Here is a 21825-nt window from a genome sequence, read left to right on the forward strand (position 1 = left end):
CTAGAGTAAATTATCAAGGGAAATGTTACATTAATTTCCAAGTTCGTTGAAGATATTTAAGAAAAAAGCTAAGTAAACAACTGATAGGGAATCTGCCACCTGCGCGGCAGCCCTAAATGCAGATCATTGATTGATTGATTGATTGATTGATTGATTGATTGATTGATTGATTGATTGATTGATTGAACGCAGAATAAAAATCACATGGTACGTACCATGATCGGGTATGGATTTTTTTTTAAAGGAATTACATCTTTCTGCTCTGGATTGCTCATGACTAGGACTCGAAAGTTGAAGACCTATAAATTGCCTAAAAAGATCTATGAAAAGACCTAAAATATCTAAAAACGGCCTAAAAACTAGGGAAAATATGCGATCGGGAGGTTGTGGATTCGGATCCCACTTGTGTCCGGCTGGCCATTTTTGTCCTGTACTTAACATCTCTTCAACACGTACTAAATGTACGTAACACGACCCAATAGGTTGAAACTGGATTTCGATAACAAATATTATGCTCGGACACTCGAGAAAAAAAAAGTTCCTTAATTTCCTACCCCTACTCATGACATCGATAGTATTCAATTATTGCAATGCATATGGAAGAAATACTAATTTTTATTTTGAAATGGAAATACCACCTTTTGAAGAGACACTCCTCAATTCATGTAACAGGGGAAATAATTTTCCCCGTCAGGGAAGGTGTGACGAGCCGAGAAAATTCTTCATCGAGAGCTGAAAATTTTCTCTCACCCCTCCTCCCCCGTGAATTCGAACCTTGGGTTGACAACACATACGCAATGAAGTTAAAAGAAAATCGTTCGTAGTTTCATTTCATTAAGGCTTTAGAATGATATGGATTTTATTATAAATATTGAAATGCCTCTAATAAATTTTGTTTGGCTTCTTCAGCGTGTGCAAAGAAGTTGTCGCCGTCGAAGATGCTCTCTTGTCTAGGTCAGGAGTGGCGAGCAAGGAGTTCAGGCAGAAGATGCACTGCGGGAGGGCACACCAATGGTGGCCGTCTCGGTGCTCCCGAAATAAAACTGAGAACGGCGAGAGCTGAACACGCTAGTGTACCTCACCTCAGCGGACTGCTTGGTGGTACGTGTCCCCGTGTCGTCACTCGCCATCTTGAACAACACAGCCTACAGGTGAGTCGGAATTTTTCACCAAAAAACACCACTCTTCACTTTAAATAATCCCCATAAGTGTAGCCTACTTAAAATTATTTTTCGGTAGCGTTAGAATCCTTACGAATATCTAACAACAAGGACAGTGCTGATACCATAAACTTTAACTTATACCACGATATCGAAATGAAAGTGGTTTTTTTTTCAAAAATGTTGTAGACTAACCTTGATTTTTTCCTATAAGTTAAGTGGAAACATCAGAGAATTAAACTGGAATCATGTTCGATTTTGCTAGTACCAAGCTATTTCGTTTAGTACATCTAGGTTATAACTACCCTCCACAAAAATGGGTTCTTTATTGTGGATAGGCAGATCTGATATTTATTCTGAAAAAATCCGATTTATAAAGTATGCTATTGCTGAAACATCCCTGCGGATCGTGGAAGAATGGAACATACCCAAGAAAAGAATGTTTTGCGTATTTTAGCGAAATATTTAAGGTTATGTTTATCGGTTCAAACGTCATTATTATAGAGAACTGTTTTCGTTATCATTTGTTTTCGACTGTATCACATTTCTTTTCATTTGTGTCGCAATGGGTTGTGTTACAAGCCTTTAACACCAAAAAAATGTTGAGGGCGCCATCTTGCAGCATGACGTCGCTTATTGCACTCGCTTACAACAGGAAATGTTTTTAAAGAAATAAACGTTGTGATATGATATTTGAGACATGTTGAACTATACCCTATCTTATTTCACTGAAACTATTCGTAAATAGATCATTTTATGTAGTTACGTGGCAGTATATGATTTAAATACCGTAATTAAGCAATTTCATTTCCATGTGATCCTTCGCCATTTTGAATGTCTATTCCAATATTACTCACCTTGAAATGTTATTTCTGGTGCTAAACTTGTACCGGTACTTCATACAAATTACGCTGATGATAAAAATGTTTTTACGTAAATTCTAAGTCATTATCGTCTGAAATTAAATGTGAAAACATTCTGATTTCACTGGATAAGATGAATTATCACATTTCATATGATAAATATTCTTTTAGTAACATTTAAATAAAGAATATTGGGTGTTCACTTTGCGAATACATGGGTTTCTTAAATGAATTATTCATCAGTAGTAGAGTCAAATGAGGGAATGTATTTAGGGTACATAACCTCTAATTTATGAGTAGGTGGTTGTTCCTTTGCCTATATCATGTTTCTTAAGCGTAACATAAATCAGCTTGAATTGGTTAATCATACGTGTTGCTTAGTGTCAAATTTTTGGCATGTATATTTCGAATATTGAAAAATGACTTGACGTACAGAAATTCATTAACATTATTCGTTCATGACGTGATTTTTTCTTTTCGATCTCCTGAAATAATTGTTCACGTTTAAAATCGCATGTGATAACAACATTAATATACTAATTCTTCTATTATTCAGATATACTTAGAGCCTATAGCAATAAGATTAATATAACATTATACATATGGAGAAGAGATTGAATTTTGAAGGTGGTTTGAGTATTAGAACAATGGTAATATTACTATTTCGGTACCCTCTAATATCTCACTCCATTATACAGTAGCTAAAGGTGATGTGTACAGTTCGTTGGTTACCACTTCAAACTGTAAATATTTACCTATACTCAATTATTATATCCTGAGTACCTCTTCGGTACCAGATACATGGAGGAGACACTGTATTTACATATAAACTATTTACGAACAACTTCTAGGCTACTAACGATTCAAGTGTTGAATAACCCATCTCCAAGTACTGCCGGAGACTAGGATGACCTCTTTCAATAACTGAGGGGGTCCATATTGATAGTTTTAAAACTGTTATACAACGTCATTTTATTAAGACCATTGTTTGTCATTACTATAGGCCCTTTGATTACTTTCTTCAACCTCCACATTACTTTAATTTCTACTAACAGATCTCTCTCTGTGTGTGTGTGTGTGTGTGTGAGAGAGAGAGAGAGAGAGAGAGACTGCAGCTTGAGGGAACTATATTACATAGTAATGTCAAGAAAGAGGATATCTGCAAGGTGTTACCTAACTGGTCATGGTACGGTGTAAACTTTATGATGATCCGTATTGACAAACGTTGGTACCGGTTTTGACCACCTTATGGATCATCTTCACACATTTGTAGACTAAAATATGTAAGTAATTATATGACATCATATTAAGTTGTATTGAATAGGTGCACCTTCACTTTAATTTCTTATTAATGTAATTGGTGATAACAGTATTCATTTTAATTGTAGTACTATATATACTTCCAGGAAGGTATAGAATACTGAGTGAGTTGGTACTGGTGAGATATTTTCTGGTGGATTATTTTTTTGCTACTTGATCATCCCTGTATCTGTAGTCCCCGACTGCCAAAAATCGGCACCCAGAAATAAAATGCTGCATTGTTCTATGGATGTGGAGTATTAGCGACAAAGGTCCAGATTCCTCCTGATAGTTCTGTAGTATGTACTTTATATAGTTCCTTGTTGCAATAACTTGATCCTGAATAGCAAATACAGCCTTCCATCACCGAGTATATTTCTGAGTATGTCAGCAAGGCTTTTTTTTTTTTTTTTTTTTTTGCTATTTTATATTCTCGCACCGACACCGTTAGAGTAGTTACAAGTACTGTAGTTACAGGATTATACCAGGTTGTAACCTTATATAAGTGGTTTTACCCTTATCATTCATAGTTTATATGGAGAATATTTTCTTTCTTTCTTTCTTTCTTTCTTTCTTTCTTTCTTTCTTTCTTAATCTGTTTACCGTCCAGGGTTGGTTTTCCCTCGGACTCAGCGAGGGAATCCACCTGTACCGCCTCAAGGGCAGTGTCCTGGAGCGTCAGACTTTGTGTCGGGTATACAATTGGGAAGGAGGATCAGTACCTCGCCCAGGCGGCCTCACCCGCTATGCTGAACAGGGGCCTTGTGGGGCATGGGAAGATCGGAAGGGATAGTCAAGGTAGATGGAAGTAAGCGGCCGTGGCCTTAAGTTCGGTATCATCCCGGCTTTTGTCTGGAGAAGTGGGAAACCACGGAAAACCACTTAGAGGATGGCTGAGGTGGGAATCGAACCCCCTCCCCCCCCCCAACCTCTACTCAATTGACCTCACGAGGCTGAGTGGACCCCGTTCCAGCCCTCGTACCTTTTTTCAAATTTTGTGGCAAAGCCGGGAATCGAACCCGGGCTTCCAGGGGTGGCAATTTATCGCACTAATCACTACACCACAGAGATGGTCCATTATTATTATTATTATTATTATTATTATTATTATTATTATTATTATTATTATTATTATTCAGTAAGAGAATTAACATGGAATTTCAGAAAGATACCTTCTAAGTGAAACGTAGTAATCACACTAATCTACAGCAAGGGAACAGGAAGGATTGCAACAAATATTTTATTTTTAGTTTATCAGAAAATATGTTAGTGGTATCTTAGGTAACAGGGTACGTTCAATTGTGAAGAGTAAACTGGATGAAATTAATTCTAACACAGAAAGGCTGTTAGAACCAGAATTTTCAGTATGTGACTAGTAAGTGTCCACCTCTGTGGTGTAATGGTTAGTGTGATTAGCTGCCACCCCCGGAGGCCCGGGTTCGATTCCCGGCTCTGCCACAAAATTTGAAAAGTGGTACGAGGGCTGGAACGGGGTCACTCAGCCTCGGGAGGTCAACTGAGTAGAGGTGGGTTCGATTCCCACCTCAGCCATCCTGGAAGTGGTTTTCCGTGGTTTCCCACTTCTCCTCGAGGCAAATGCCGGGATGGTACCACAGTTAAGGCCACGGCCGCTTCCTTCTCTCTTCCTTGTCTATTCCTTCCACCTTCAGCAGTTCAACTACAGCTGTTACTTCTAATTCCAATTTTTTAGAATTTTATATTACTTGTCTTCCCATCCCCCTGCAAGGCCCCTGTTCAACATAGCAGGTGAGGCCGCCTGGTCGAGGTACTGGTCATCCTGCCCAGTTGTATCCCCCGACCCAGAGTCTGAAGCTCCTTGAGGTGGTAGAGGTGAGATCCCTCGCTTAGTCCGAGGGAAAAACCGACTCTGGAAGGTAAACATGTTACGATAATAATTATACACGAGTATTATAGGCCTAAATAAGGTGTATGCTAGAGTACTAGATGAAAACAGTGACTATGGCAAACAATTATAGGATCAAAGGTAGGCTATTCCAGGTAAGAAAGGCACTTATGTTGTCACCTCTGATTTGCAATTAGGATTGTCGCCCAGGTGGCAGATTCCCTATCGATTGTTTACCTAGTCTTATTTTAAGTGACCGAGCGAGTTGGCTTTGCGGTTAGGGGTGCACAATTGTGAGCTTGCATTCTGGAGATACTGGGTCCCACTGCCCCCTCTGTCGAAAGCCCTGATGTTTCCTCTTCCCTTCTTTTCAACACTCCAACCTTTCGTTGTGTTTCTTTTTTCTCTCCTCAGATCACTTTGTACTAGTTTTCTTTCCCCGGTTGCATTGGAATCATTCCATATTTAACAGTTTATTGCTAAAAATACCTCTTTTTTGATTTCCCCTTTTCTTGTATTATTTTGTTCCCAATCTTTCTTGACTTCTTCAATCCAGAGTGTTGTTGACTTTTTCTCCCAAAGTTACTTGAATATCTTTCTTTTAATCTGTTTTCATCCATCCTAATGATATGCCCCCCAAAATAACTATTCCCATTCTGGTGTGGGGGTTATAATAATTATTATTATTATTCTTTATTATTATTTTTCTCCAGATCACAGTAACCAAATACCCATTCGATCCATTGAATGAGAAAAATAACAATGTTCAACCTAAGCCACCAACTCCACAAACAGAAAATGACAAAACACACTACTAATAAAATAATACCATAAATAAATAATAATAAACAGAAATAGACAAAACAAACAACCAATAAAAATAATACTATCCGCAATAAATGATAATAGTAGCGATCGTCCCAAACGTACTCCTTAGACATGCCATGAAGCCCGTCGGATACCCCGGAAACGCGATCCCTAAAGATAAGGTCACCACAGTAGTCATCCTTGTGGGGGTTATAAAAACACCTAAATATTTATTACAATCAACTTGTTTAACTTATCGTCTGCGTTATGTTTTCTATCTAATAGATTTTCTTAATAATTCTGAATTTCCACTATTCTGTACTTTTCATTGGACCCATGATTATTCTAATGATTCTTTCAAGCTTATCTAATCTATAATTTAATACTAGACGTTCGCTCACGTATCGGCAATTCGGTTTTGCTGCTGTACTAAACTGCTTTATTTTAAGACATTCGGATAAGAAATTTTGTATTTTTTAAATTCGTTGTAATAACGTTATTGTCTTTACGACCCACTAACTACTTCTGAAGGTTTTCGGAGATGCCGAGGTGCCAGAATTTTATTCACAGGAGTTCTTTTACATGCCAATAAATCTACCGACACGAGGCTGACGTATTTGAGCACATTCAAATGCCACCGGACTGAGCCAGGTTCGAATCTGTCAAGTTGGGGTTAGAAGGCTAGTGCCGCAACCGCCTGAGCGACTCAGCCCGGCAAAATTCATAGTAATACCATATGACCTTTCCATCTTCTGTATCCTTTCTTCTATTACTTTTTACTTTACGTCGCGCCGACACAAACAGGTCTTATGGCTAGAAGTGGGAAGGAAGCGGCCGAGACCTTAACTAAGGTACAGCCCTGGTTTTGCCTGATGTGAAGAATGGGAAAGCCACGGAAAACCATCTTCAGAGCTGCCGACGGTGGGGTTGAAATCTCCCGAATTCAAGTTCACAGCTTCTCGTCCCTAACAGCACGGGCAAGTCGCCCAGTCTCTTTTAAGATGATGATGATGATGATTATTATTATTATTATTATTATTATTATTATTTTTATTTGTTGCTAACGTTGTTATTTCTCTTTTATTTACGGTCTTAAATTGATTTTTTTTCTATTTGCTTTACGTCGCACTGGCACAGATAGGTCTTATGGCGACGATGGGATAGGAAAGGCCTAGGAGTTGGAAGGAAGCGGCCGTGGCCTTAATTATGGTACACCCCCGGCATTTGCCTGGTGTGAAAATGGGAAACCACGGAAAACCATCTTCAAGGCTGCCGACAGTGGGACTCGAACCCACTGTCTGCCGATTACTGGATACTGGCCGCACTTAAGCGACTGGAGCTATCGAGCTCGGTCTTAAATTGATTGATTGATTGATTGATTGATTGATTGATTGATTGATTGATTGATTGATTGATTGATTGATTGATTGATTGATTGATTGATTGATTGATTGATTGATTGATTGACCCTGACATGAAGAAAGCTAGGTGTCTTTCCTTGCATTCATCCAGATTGATAGACTGCTAACATTAGTGGTTTACAGTTGAATGTATTTAAGTAGGCTTTACCTCATAATAAGGGAATTTTTTTCAATAACTGGTAATAAAGTGAATTATAAGTAATATAGAATATTATACTCCAGATTTTACAGACGATCCAATATTTTTAAATCATTTTTTTTGTCTTTCCGTACAACTTGGCGGGGTCTCGGGTACGAAATATGCTGCCCATGTGGACTTGACCCAGTTTTACTGATCAAATGTCTTCCCTGCGGTCAACTTAATTTGTGCTTTAGTGATTGTCGCAAATGTAGCGTACTTTGTGTGAATGAGAGTATCCTATTCCCAGAGCCAGGGAAACCAACCAGAGATTACTAAAAAAATCCCTAGCTTAGTCGAGAATCGAACCTGGGACCCTCCGAATCGAAAGATACGACGCCGCTGACTTTTCAGCTAAGGAGCTGGACAAATGTTTCAAATATCATGCAGTACAGATAATATCAGAAATTATTATCTAACCTGATTTATAATGTGATATCTTAAATGAGAAAGAACATGGTAACTTTTGGAATGTAACGTAATGGAAGATTGCTGAAGGTCAGATAGGTAGATCAGATGATAAATGAAGTGGTCGAGTTGGTGAGAGGCAAATGATTTGGTGATTTCTGATCAGAGGAGATAGGCTGATTGGACACGTCCAGGAAACATTCATGGAAGTATAGGTAGATAGAACAGCAGAGGTAGACCAAGCCATGAATATGGGTAATGGATTAGAGAAGACGGAGGGAGAAAGTAGTTATATAGAAGTGAAAAAAATTGCACAGGACAGGGTGGCATGGAGATGTGAACCAAGCCATCTATGAACTGAGACCCAAACAACAACAACAACAACAACAACAACAACAACAACAACATAAACTAAAAGGAATATTTTCTTATTCTTCTTATTTTTATTATTTTTATTATTATTATTATTATTATTATTATTATTATTATTATTATTATTATTATTATTATTATTATTATTATTATTATTCTCCATCACTCTTCCCACAACCTGGTCGCTGATGTGAACTGTGCCGCACATGTGGACTTGGCTAAGTTTTACAGCCGGATGCCCTTCCTGACGTTAACCCTATGCGAAGGAATGTGTTCAATATTGCATACGGTTGATAATGTGATGTGTTGAGTTTGAAAAAAAAAAAGATGTGTATATTAAGATAAGCACCAACACCCAGTTCCTATGGCAGAGGAATTAACCGGACGTGGCTAAAATACAGACCGGACAGGGAATCGAACCCAGCACCCTCTACATCAAAGACCTCTACGCGGAACATTCAGTTATATAATGGGACTCCTACATTAAAATGATCACAAATAAATAACTAGCTTCTCTAGGAAATTTCAGCTTCCCAGCCTGGGACGACCACACGATCCCTGACAGTGCCTGGCATCGCTTCCGCTTACATGAGCTAAGCTTCTCACTTCCAGCTTCCAGAGACATATGGGTAATGGCTCGTCTTACCAGAAAATAAATTGAGCATTAAGTATTCAAAATATTTTCTCCTGCAACTTATTTAAATAACTAATTTTCAAAAAATAATCATCGTGGGATTACGTGTAGAAACACTTCGGAGCCCCCTCTTAACCCTTCTCTACTTCGAAATATTGTAATATTTTGTAACCTAATTTCCTATTTAATCTGCGTTGTACCCAAATACCAAACTCCGATAGCTTTGGCTGAAACTTCCGCAAATAGGCAAACAATCAAATGGACGAAAAATATAATAATAATAATAATAATAATAATAATAATAATAATAATAATAATAATAATTTATATTATATATATTATATCATATTATATTATTTGCGAGCATGCCAGTTTATGCAAAGTAAATATACGCACTTATTTACCTTCGTCTGTGCCCATACTTCCTGCATTCCTTTACTCTAGGCTTCTTTTCTGTCGTTTTCAACATTCAACTTGCCATTTGTCGATTTTTTTATCAAATTATCTTTCGTTGTCTTCTTGTGTTATTACCGCCAATTTAAGGTCGTTTCGATTTTTCTGATACTTTTCACCAAGTAAGTTTTGTACTCTGATTTTCATAGAATTCGACTGTTTGCTTTGCGACTCTGACAGGATTCATTATTTGATGTGTCCTGTTCGTCTGCGGGTCTATATTGTTCATCTGTGAGATCTGAGTCCATAATGCGCCTTTATTCTCAATGTTTTCGATGTCTGTTCAAAATTATTATTTACGATCCATAGAAAAATTATAATTTAATGACCGTATTTTAATGTCTTAGTTTTGTGTGTTTGGAAATGCATTTCTTTCGTAGATATTTTGGGTGAGTCGATTTGCTGTTTCCATTTTTGTTGTTGTCTAATTGCGTTGATTTTTCTTTCATTTGCCTTTTCCTGCATTGTTTCACCGCGGTATTTAAATTATTATTTTTTTAAATCAGTAATCTCTTAACTAGGAACCACGGTAAGTTTCATTATACATCGTGGCATTTATTTCACTTTCGTTTCATCCCATAGGTTTTCATTAGTTTGCTATGTCGAGTACGGCGCTCATCTGACCATTTCACACCAGTTGTACATTTCTCATCTCGGAAAGTCTTAAAAGTCACAATGCTTGTTCTGAAAAGGTCTCGTTTGTGCGCATCTTCTGGTCGTAGGCACTTTTCTTCGAGGTCTTTCTTGACGTTAACGTACCTGGGAATTGTTGTTTTATGTTTTAAATTATTATTATTATTATTATTATTCATCATCATCATCTGTTTACCCTCCAGGTTCGGCTTTTCCCTCGGACTCAGCGAGGGATCCCACCTCTACCGCCTCAAGGGCAGTGTCCTGGAGCTTCAGACTCTTGGTCGGGGGATACAACTGGGGAGTATGACCAGTACCTCGCCCAGGCGGCCTCACCTGCTATGGTGAACAGGGGCCTTGTAGGGGGATGAGAAGATTGGAAGGGATAGGCAAGGATGAGGGAAGGAAGCGGCCGTGGCCTTAAGTTAGGTACCATCCCGGCATTCGCCTGGAGGAGAAGTGGGAAACCACGGAAAACCACTTCCAGGATGGCTGAGGTGGGAATCGAACCCACCTCTACTCAGTTGACCTCCCGAGGCTGAGTGGACCCCGTTCCAGCCCTCGTGCCACTTTTCAAATTTCGTGGCAGAGCCGGGAATCGAACCCGGACCTCCGGGGGTGGCAGCTAATCACGCTAACCACTACACCACAGAGGCGGCATTATTATTATTATTATTATTATTATTATTATTATTATTATTATTATTATTATTGAGTTGATAGACCGCTTGTTTTCTGAGCCCAAGATAGCGAACTCTATTCTTATACAGTCCAGAGGTATTTGAATATGACGAAATACCCTAGCACCGGGTCGATAAATCCACCACCATGTAAAAGTTCTCTAACGACATAAACTTTTCGGCACATCGGCGTCTTTGAAAACCGCGAAAGTAGTAGTAGGACAAAAAACCAATAATAAAAATTAGAGTGAATGATGTGTCCTTGAATTTAAACAGTCGTTTGTTCAACAGTGACTTCTTGTTAATCTCGGTGTATTTTCCAAGTTACTGAGATCGGTATATGGTGGTGCTTTGACCCAGATTTATGGCCGGATACGCTTCCTAGCACCAACCCTACGTGGAGGGATATATTCACTATTACATGTTGTTGCGTGGTTGGTAGTATGCTCTGCTGTATGTAGTGATGAGAAGTGTATTAAGAAGAACACAAACACCCAGTCCCTGAGACAAAGGAATTAACCATATGGAGTTCAAATCCTCAACCTGGTAAGGAATCGAACCCGGAGCCCTCTGAACAGAAGGCTATGACGCTGGCCATTCAGGTAACGAGCTTGACTTTATGGAAGACTAATAATTTACTCTGAAGCCACCTCAAAACAAAAGAAAATTAACCCCCGAATAATGTTAAATCATTTCTAGCTTTGTCTCAAAAATAGTGCAGCATTCCACAGAATCAGTCCACATATATTTCCGCGTAGAATAGCCATTCGTTTTATTTGATCGTCACTCCAATTGGTATTCGGCCAAATCCTCTATGATTTATGGTTATTAAGTTAAATCATGGATGGCTGTTGTGACATCACAGTACTACCACAGGCGAACTGAGTTCCTCTCAACTGAGATGCAAATGCAGAATTTCTTATGGTTGTTCTTACTGTTACTGCTGTTGTTGTTCATGATTTAGGGGCTGTAAACGCCACGGTCTGTCATTCTAGTCTACAAGTAGCTTTACGTGGCACCGGCACAGATAGATCTTATGACGACGATGGGATAGGAAATGGCTAGGAGCGGGAACGAAGCACCGTGTCAGGTGTGAAAATGGGAAAAAACGAAAAACCATCTTCAGGGTTGCCGACAGTGGGGTGTGAAACCACTATCTCCCGAATGCAAGCTGACAGCTACGTGAACGCAAACCACGCAGCTGTTCACTCGGTCAGTCATAAATTGTGTTAGTACCATCTGTTAGCCATGATCCTTAAAGCATCACGTCTTTATGGTCTGACGCTGTAGTTAGCTCATGGATAGAAGTTTCACCATCAGAATGTTGGCCGGCGCGGTAGGTATGTTGGATGTATTCCATTTCTAACCACTAAATTGCGTGTCATGAGTCTGGGTTCAATACCAGACCTCTCCGCGGTGTTCAAATGGAGTGAGGGCATATGATTTTTTTTTGTCGGTGATTCGCCCGTCGTTGGAGACGTTAGTCTTGAACAGAACCCTCGGTATTATTCGATAGGAGCAAGCCATGTGCTGCAACCAGGTTTCACCCTCTCCCGGCCTCATTATCATCACTAGATCACGAATTTTTAGGTGCTAAATATGTTGTTTTAGGTGCATAATATCCCAATTCTGGCGATATATAGGTCTAGATACTCACTTATTTTTCTTGTAAGAAATGCACTTTAAAGGTAAGGTAAGGGTGTATTCTGCCCGAAGGCAGGTCCGAACCTCCGCAGAGGTGTGCCTGAGTCGGAGTTTACGTGCGTTAGAGTGGTCAGTTCCTTTCCGCTCCTCCATTCCCTTACCCCCCCACCAACAACACCGCGTGGCAACCCATCCAAATTTTCACCACGCCCTGTGTTGCTTAACTTCGGAGATCTCACTGGATCCGGTGTTTAAACACGGCTAAGGCTTAAATATTATTTTCTCAGGTTTCTTTGTACCTATTATTATTATTATTATTATTATTATTGTTATTATTATTATTATTATTATTATTATTATTATTATTATTATTATTATTATTATGTCCGACTCGTTGGCTGAATGGTCAGCGTACTGGCCTTCGGTTCGATTCCAGACCAGGTCGGATATTTTAACCTTCATTGGTTAATTCCAATGGCTCGGGGGCTGGGTGTATGTGCTGTCCCAAACATCCCTGCAACTCACACACCACACATAACACTATCCTCCACCACGATTACACGCAGTTACCTACACATGGCAGATGCCGCCCACCCTCATCGGAGGGTCTGCCTTACAAGGGCTGCACTCGGCTAGAAATAGCCACACGAAATTATTATTATTATTATTATTATTATTATTATTATTATTATTATTATTATTATTATTATTATATGTGAATAAGCCCATTAAGACTACGCAAAGTACTTACAAGCGTGCATTTGACTTCCTCTGTGTCCATGTTTTTATACTTTTACTGTGGGCTTCCTTTCTATCTTCACACCAGGTTGTTCCAGTCTTCTTCTTTGGTCTTTCCTCTTGGTCAACTTGCCATTTGTGAATTTTGGATCTGAAGACTGCCCTGTTTTGGAAATCTGCTGATGTAATTCCTGCCTGTTTCAAACCGGTTTTGATTTCGCCAATCCATTTCATTTTGTCTGTTTTAGCTTTACTCTTGTTTTCACAGAATTCGACTATTTGTTTGGTAAGTCTGTCTGGATGCATTCTTTTAATATGAGCCTGCGTTTTCTAATATCACTGTGAATATTTGTGTATTGCCTGATTTCCTGTCTGCCTCTAAGTTGCTATTGTTCGTTGGTGAGTTTTGGGCCTAGAATTATTGTTCTTATGATTTTGCGTTCCTTTTTCTCATTGTTTGCTATGCCTGCTTTCCTGTTCAAAATTAGCGTCTCTGATCCATAAAGACATTCTGGTTTAATGACTGTATTGTTTTGTGTGCTTGGATATACATTTTTTGCTGTAGATATTTTGGGTTAGTCGATATGCGGTCTCCATCTTTTGGCATCTAATTTCATTGGCTTTTGTTTCGTGTCCATTTTCCTGAATTATTTCAAGATACTTAAATCGTGACACTTGTTTAATTTTGCCATACTTTTTCTCCATGAATTTTGGTTTATGTTTGTTGCAGGTCATGTATTCTGTCTTTTCAAAATATATCTGAAGGCCGATTTTTTCCGCAGTTTCTTTCAGGAGTTCAATCTGATTTGGAGCTGTTGAAATGTCTCGGGTTAATATTGCTAGGTCGTCCACAAATGCTAGACAGTCTATCGCTAGTTTTCCTCTGCCTAAAGTGATTGGTTGGTGAATTCGAGGACCAATTTCTGTTTGCGCCATTCTTGTATCAATTTTTCAAGAACGCAGTTGAAGAGTAAAGGTGAGAGTCCATCTCCTTGTCTTACTCCCGTTTTGATTTCAAATGGATCTGAGGTTTCCCCCCATGAATTAAACCTTGGACTTCGTGCCTGTCAGCGCCCGTTTTATGATTGCAAGTGTTTTCATGTCTAAACCTTGTTCTTCCAATATTTCGAAGAGTGATTTGCGATCAACTTAATCACAGGCTTTTTTCGAAATCAACAAATGGGCTGACTAAGTTTTTGCTACAAATTCTTTGATGTCTCAGGATTAGCTTTAGGTTCAAGATTTGCTCTGGACATGTTAGGCCTGGTCTGAACCCTCACCTGGTATACTCCCATTTGTGGTTCTGGTTATTGTTGTGCTCTATAAAGAAGTTATTATTATTATTTTATTGTTATTATTACGGAAATTCCGTGGCTCACAGTAGGATAAGAAGCACCTGGGGTGAGTTGATGGACAAGGAATTAACTAGAGCATAACTTTACACAACAAATTTTGAAGATTTGAAATTCCTTTCCTTTTTTCCTACTTTAAAATGGATAAATACAAACTCTGAATGAATAATGACAACATTACTGAGCTCGTCAACTCTAGAAATCACAAGGACTTGAATTCTGAAAATCGGGCATAAAATTTACAACGGTTAACCGTTTGGTTGATTTAAGTGGAAAAGAGCGTAATTGCTCTTGATAGGTACAATATTTTATAAAGAGCATGTTTTGCTCTTGGAAGGTACACTTGTAGGAGTCTGTGCTCCAACTATATCACAGTCAATTTCTAATTGCTCACTTACACCCTATCGGTTGTACTTAATTAAAGTATTTACACAAGGTAGCCCCGAAGTGGCCTTATATATTGCTCAATGGTTTATAACTTTCTGACCCTTAAGGGAACTTCACACCAGAACCAATTTTATACACTACAATAAATTTACAGGGGCATAATTGCCCATACTACATGGCCTTGGTTGTAATCTGCCATAAACAAAATGCTAAGAGGCGAAACATTTGCACTCCTTCTCGAAATAGTTAAAACCCTAAGTGGGCTTATGAGCCAGTGACACAGAGGCTAAACCTATTCTATTGCGGGGTTACTCAGCAAGAAATGTTAAATGCCAAAATAAGTATTAAGAATTTTAGAGGTTTTGAAAACTGTAGTCACCCCATGCCAAGCTCAATGGGGACTACCGAGGGTAACCACTCTTTGTTCCCTTACACACAGATTTTCCAGTAGGTAATAAAATAGAGTCCATCGACTTGCCGAAAATTCTACACTTAAACCACCAAATTTACAACTTTACATAAATAAAAGAGGACGAAACCTTCCCCTCAAGCTATCCACAGGAGCTATCACATGTTTATGAAAATTCTGCCATTACCTTGAGTTGCTGGGCCTTCCGAACGCCGCCCGTGGCCCCTGCCCCCCTTAGGACACGCCGCACTCAAATAACTGGAGCAGTGAAGACAATACGGCTCTGAAGCGCCCAGCTTTTATAGTATTTTTGCGGGGAAGTTTCCAGAACTCTTTACTGATAGGCTTGATTCCTGTACACACCCCCACTTTTAATTGGCTAGATAAAATATTCACAAAATTCTGATAGGTTGATTGCTTTTGAAGAAGAAACGAACAGAAGTGTTGACAACTTTGATACATGAACACAACAATCTTCAAAAATCTAAGGTTTGCCAACTGTAAAAATAAACTTTTCTTTAGTGATTAATTATCGTTGATTCCGCCAGACGGGGCACTTAGACCGATAACAGAGACACCTAACAGTAGAAAACCAAAGTATCTAGTAATACATCCGTTCAAGTTCAAGTTAGATTATATAGATGGCCTTATAGAAAGCGCGCAATTTAACTGGCAGAAGGTGTGTCACCGGTACAATTATTATTATTATTATTATTATTATTATTATTATTATTATTATTATTATTATTATTATTATTATTATTATTACGACTGACAGAATTGTGGTATATAACAGACCATATATCAATCACTTTATTGAATCGCAGGTCCAGACTTGTTTGTATGGTCGATTTTTGCATCAACAGTCAAAATGCTCCTGTTGCAATGCACAAGGTAGCTTAAAAAACGAGGTAAAAAGAGTTCGTACGGAGAAACCTTATTTTTACAGGCTTATATGAGGATAAACAGCAGTAGGGCACTGATATACACTACTCTGCAAAATAGTGACCTTTCTTGTCCAAGTACTGGTTCCATCAGTATACCAAGGCATCGATGCCGGCATGGAAGAAATCTACGTCCATTCCCTGAAGCCACGCAATGATGACATGCTGAACAGCTGTATCGTTATTGACTCGCTTATTACCCAGGTATTTCTTCAGCAACGATATGGCCAATGAATATGCCGTCATGACGTGGCTTCAGGGACTGGACGCATTTTTCTTCCATGCCTTGGTATACTGTTGGACAAGTGATGACTATGTTGAATAGTACTGCGTAGTTAAAGGTTTTTAAGGCGCAGTACATTTTTAAAAATATAGCAATTTTCATAAAGATAAGTCAATATACGTATGTGGGGACATGAAATGAAGCGAAATAAACACAATCTGTTGCACTTTTGCACCTTCTTGTAAGGTTACTATATTTTGCCACCTTTTCCCTTCTATTTCATGTTTCAGCACCTTTTCACTCCGTATTTATCTGCGTTTTTTAAGGATTAGATATTTTTTCTTTCTTGAACAGATTTTAAATATTTTGTTTGATCAGAATTCAACACTAGTCAATAAATAAATATTAAAATATAGTTTATGGTAACCACCAGTAATTCATATCCAAGAAAACATGGCCAACCTCAGCAAGAATGGCCAATATGCATCTGTAAAATCAAATTAAAATTTAAACAATGATGTTGCAACTACTTAAACTAAGTTCAGTTAGTACTGGCATGAATTTAACGGTTCCACCTATCTACTGTGTACTCTCTTGTTGGCCGTGTTAGTATTTTACCAGTCCAGAACAGGACGTATTTTCCACAACACTAAACCATGTGGAAGGTTAAGAAGGAGGTATGGAGGAGGAACAGTGGAAGAAGTTAGGGACAAACCTGATAGATTTGCTAAAGACAAATTCGAATTAAATTTGAAGAACAATCCACATGTGGAAACCTTTTCAACTTCGACTGAACTCCCTTTACGAGTGCTGATAAGATATGCTCCATTGGTTTCCGTAGATGTCAAGCGGACTTTCTTGCTATATAAGGATCTCCTGAGTTCAAAGCGCCAGCGACTTACTGTCAAAAACTTTGAAATATTGTATGTAATCCAATATAAGATGTTGATTAATTATTAGTACCGAGTAAAATGGATAAATAACGTTCATGTAACTGGTTTAAACCTTAATAAAATGATTTCATCAACACCTTTTTGCACATTTTTGTATGTATTTTCAGAACCTTTTTTTGCCCCTTTTCTGGCCATACTTTCCACCTTAAAACCCTCTCCCTAGTAATGAGTATCAGTGCCCAACTACTTTGTAAGCTTATCTCAGCCTGTAAAATGAAGTTTCTCCGTGACACCCTTTATTTTTCGAAGCGTCTTTGTAGCTTGTAGCTTTTGTTTTATAATATGTTAGATGGCTTGTATTGCTACATCGCTGTTGTGATCGAAACATACTTGATGGCAGATGCACGTTGAAAAATAAGATAATTGATCTCCTAGGATACCAGTTCTGAACATCTAGATATTATATTTCTGACAGTTTCCTGTTCCAAATTTCATGCGCGAAACCATATACTGTATATCATACAATTTCTTGCAGCCACCACTTGATCCTAGATAGCAATCATGTATCCTTCTATTTCAGGGAAAATTTTGCCCGCTGATAAGCCCCGTATTCGACATTAATATCCCCCAGTTCAGCTGCAAATTTCCCATGCAAGTTTTTCTGTCTGCATATGGTGGTGATTTCCTCCAATATGGCTATTTTAGGGTGAACATCATCTTGATTGAGGTTCAGTGGTGTGTAGTTCTCATCAGTCATCCGCAGTAGATGTTTGTTTTACGTTCCACTAGCTCGGACAAGTCCATGGCAACGACGGGATAAGGCAGGACTAGGATTGGAAAGGGCCTTCATCAAAGTACAGTCTCAGCATTTGCCTGGTGTGAAAATGGGGCTACCGACAGTTTGGTTCGGTCCCACCATTTCCCGAATGCAAGCTCACAGCTGCATAATTAAGAAGGGTTTCAATCTTGTCGCACTAAGAATATACGTCTCTCTTCAAGAACATTACTCTTTAACGATACATGCTCATTCATTCACCAACAGTACTCTCCTCATACATTTTACAAATGTTTTATATGTCAGCATTTTCATGGAAGGACACAATATTTTGTCGAAAATTCAACATATTTCTACCCAGTTTCGAAGCTCACTAAAACTCACGGTTTTTTTCCCTTGTTGTAACGAACTAGACGGAGAGACCCAGTCAAATGACACTTTGCGTGTGACAATAAGTACAGTCCAGATTCGTATGTTATTCCTAGTGAACGAAGCCTGGACACCATTGCCTAGAGGCGACTACATGTTTAACGAACTCTGGCTGTAGGGTACCGTCAGATATTAACTTTACTGATGCACCTTCAGGTTAGTATGCAAAATATTACTCCCTTAACCTGTTCAGGTCATGCCCTGGGATGTGAAATAGTTTCTTGTTAATTTTTCATCAATCAATCAATCAATCAATCAATCAATCAATCAATCAATCAATCAATCAATCAATCAATCAATCAATCAATCAATCGATCGATCAATCAATCAATCATTACTGATCTGCAATTAGGGAAGTACCCCACGTGGCAGATTCCCTATCTGTTGTTTTCCTAGCCTTTTCTTAAATGATTGCAAAGAAATTGGAAATTTCTTGAACATCTCCCTTGATAAGTTATTCCAATCCCTAGCTTCCCTTCCTATAAACGAATATTTTACCCAATTTGTCCTCTTGAATTCCAGCTTTATCTCCAAATTGTGATATTTCCTACTTTTAAAGACACCACTCAAACATTCGTCTATGGACTGTATCGAGATTGACATGTCTAAAGCATTTGATAGGGTGGATCATGGGAGACTACTGGCAAAAATGAGTGCAATTGGACTAGACAAAAGAGTGACTGAATGGGTTGCTATATTTCTAGAAAATAGATCTCAGAGAGTTAGAGTAGGTGAAGCTTTGTCTGACCCTGTAATAGTTGAGAGGGGAGTTCCTCAGGGCAGTGTTATCGGACATTTATGTTTTCTTATATATATAAATGATATGAGTAAAGGAGTGGAATCGGAGGTAAGGCTTTTTGCGGATGATGTTATTCTCTATAGAGTGATAAATAAGTTACAAGATTGTGAGCAACTGCAACGTGACCTCGAAAATATTGTGAGATGGACAGCAGGCAATGGTATGTTGATAAACGGGGCTAAAAGTCAGGTTGTGAGTTTTACAAATAGGAAAAGTCCTCTCAGTTTTAATTACTGCGTTGATGGGGTGAAAGTTCCTTTTGGGGATCATTGTAAGTATCTAGGTGTTAATATAAGGAAAGATCTTCACTGGGGTAATCACATAAATGGGGTTGTAAATAAAGGGTACCGATCTCTGCACATGGTTATGAGGGTGTTTAGGTGTTGTAGTAAGGATGTAAAGGAGAGTGCATATAAGTCTCTGGTAAGACCCCAACTAGAGTATGGTTCCAGTGTATGGGACCCTCACCAGGATTACCTGATTCAAGAACTGGAAAAAATCCAAAGAAAAGCAGCTCGATTTGTTCTGGGTGATTTCCGACAAAAGAGTAGCGTTACAAAAATGTTGCAATGTTTGGGTTGGGAAGAATTGAGAGAAAGAAGAAGAGCTGCTCGACTAAGTGGTATGTTCCGAGCTGTCAGCGGAGAGATGGCGTGGAATGACATTAGTAGACGAATAGGTTTGAATGGCGTCTATAAAAGTAGGAAAGATCACAATATGAAGATAAAGTTGGAATTCAAGAGGACAAACTGGGGCAAATATTCATTTATAGGAAGGGGAGTTAGGGATTGGAATAACTTACCAAGGGAGATGTTCAATAAATTTCCAATTTCTTTGAAATCATTTCGGAAAAGGCTAGGAAAGCAACAGATAGGGAATCTGCCACCTGGGCGACTGCCCTAAATGCAGATCAGTATTGATTGATTGATTGATTGATTGATTGATACAGATGCCATTTCATGCCATCTCTCCACTGATAGCTCGGAATATACCACTTAGTCGAGCAGCTCGTCTCCTTTCTCCCAAGTCTTCCCAGCCCAAACTTTGTAACATTTTTGTAACGCTACTCTTTTGTCGGAAATCATCCAGAACAAATCAAGCTGCTTTTCTTAAGATTTGTTCCAGTTTTTGAATCAGGTAATCCTGGTGAGGGCCTCATACACTGGAACCATACTCTAGTTGGGGGTCTTACCAGAGACTTATATGCCATCTCCTTTACATCCTTACTACAACCCCTAAATACCCTCATAACCATGCGCAGAGATCTGTGCCCTTTACTTACAATCATATTTATGTGATTACCCCAATGGAGATTTTTCCTTATATTAACACCTAGGTACTTTCTATGATCCCCAAAAGGAACTTTCACCCCATCAACGCAGTAATTGAAACCGAGAGGACTTTTCCTATTTGTGGAACTCACAATCTGACTTTTGACCCTGTTTACCATCATACAATTGCCTACTGTCCATCTTACAACATTATCGAGGTAATTTTGTAGTCGCTCACGACCTTGTAACTTATTCGTTACTCTGTACAGAATAACATCATCTGCAAAAAGTCTTATCTCTGATTCCAGTTCTTTACACATATCATTGATATATGAGAAAACATCAAGGTCCTATTACACTGCCTTGAGGAATTCCCCTCCTAATTATTACAGGAATAGATAAAGCTTCGCCTACTTTAATTCTCTGAGTTCTATTTTCTAGAAATATAGCCACCCATTCAGTCACGCTTTTTTCTAGTCCAATTTCACTCATTTTTGTCAGTAGTCTCCATGATCCACCCTATCAAATGCCTTAGATAGGTCAAAAGCGATACAGTCCATTTGACCCCCTGAATCCAAGATATCTGCTATATCTTGTTGGAATCCTTCAAGTTGAGCTTCAGTGAAATAACCTTTCCTAAACCCAAACTGCCTTCTATCAAACCAGTTATTATAATCTAATATAATCAGAAGTAATGCTTTCCCGAAGCTTACATGCAATGCATGACAAGCTGACTGGTCTGTAATTTTCAGCTTTATGTCTATCACCCTTTCCTTTATACACATGGACTACTATAGCAACTCTCAATTCATTTGGTATAGCTCCTTCTTGCAAACAAGAATCAAATAAGTACTTCAGATATGGTACTATATCCCAACCCATTGTCTTTAGTATATCCCACGAAGCCTTATCAATTTGAGCTGCTTTTCTAGTTTTCAACTTTTGTATCTTGCTGTAAATATCGTCGTTATCATAGGTACATTTTAATACCTCTTTACTATTAGTCACCTCCTCTATCTGGACATTATCCTTGTAACCAACAATCTTTACATACTGCTGACTGAATACTTCTGCCTTTTGAAGATCCTCGCATACACACTCAGCTTGTTCATTAATGATTCCTGAAATGTCCTTTTTGGAGCCTGCACAAAGTAACCGAAGAAATTAGGGCCTGTTTCAAATATGTGGA

General features: G+C 38.7%; 1 protein-coding gene across 2 annotated transcripts in view; it reads left to right on the top strand.

Annotated features, from left to right (window-relative positions):
- Positions 1-1002: 1002 nt before the first annotated feature.
- The window catches only part of LOC136876922 (homeobox protein Mohawk), a 167442-nt gene continuing 146619 nt past the window's right edge, over positions 1003-21825 (top strand). For both annotated transcript variants that reach the window (XM_067150678.2, XM_067150679.2), the window contains exon 1: positions 1003-1151. The gene's annotated coding sequence lies outside the window, so the exon portion shown is untranslated. The remainder of the gene's footprint in view (positions 1152-21825) is intronic.

The sequence above is a fragment of the Anabrus simplex genome, chromosome 7 (genome assembly GCF_040414725.1).
Source record: "Anabrus simplex isolate iqAnaSimp1 chromosome 7, ASM4041472v1, whole genome shotgun sequence".
NCBI classification, from domain to species: Eukaryota; Metazoa; Arthropoda; class Insecta; order Orthoptera; family Tettigoniidae; genus Anabrus; species Anabrus simplex.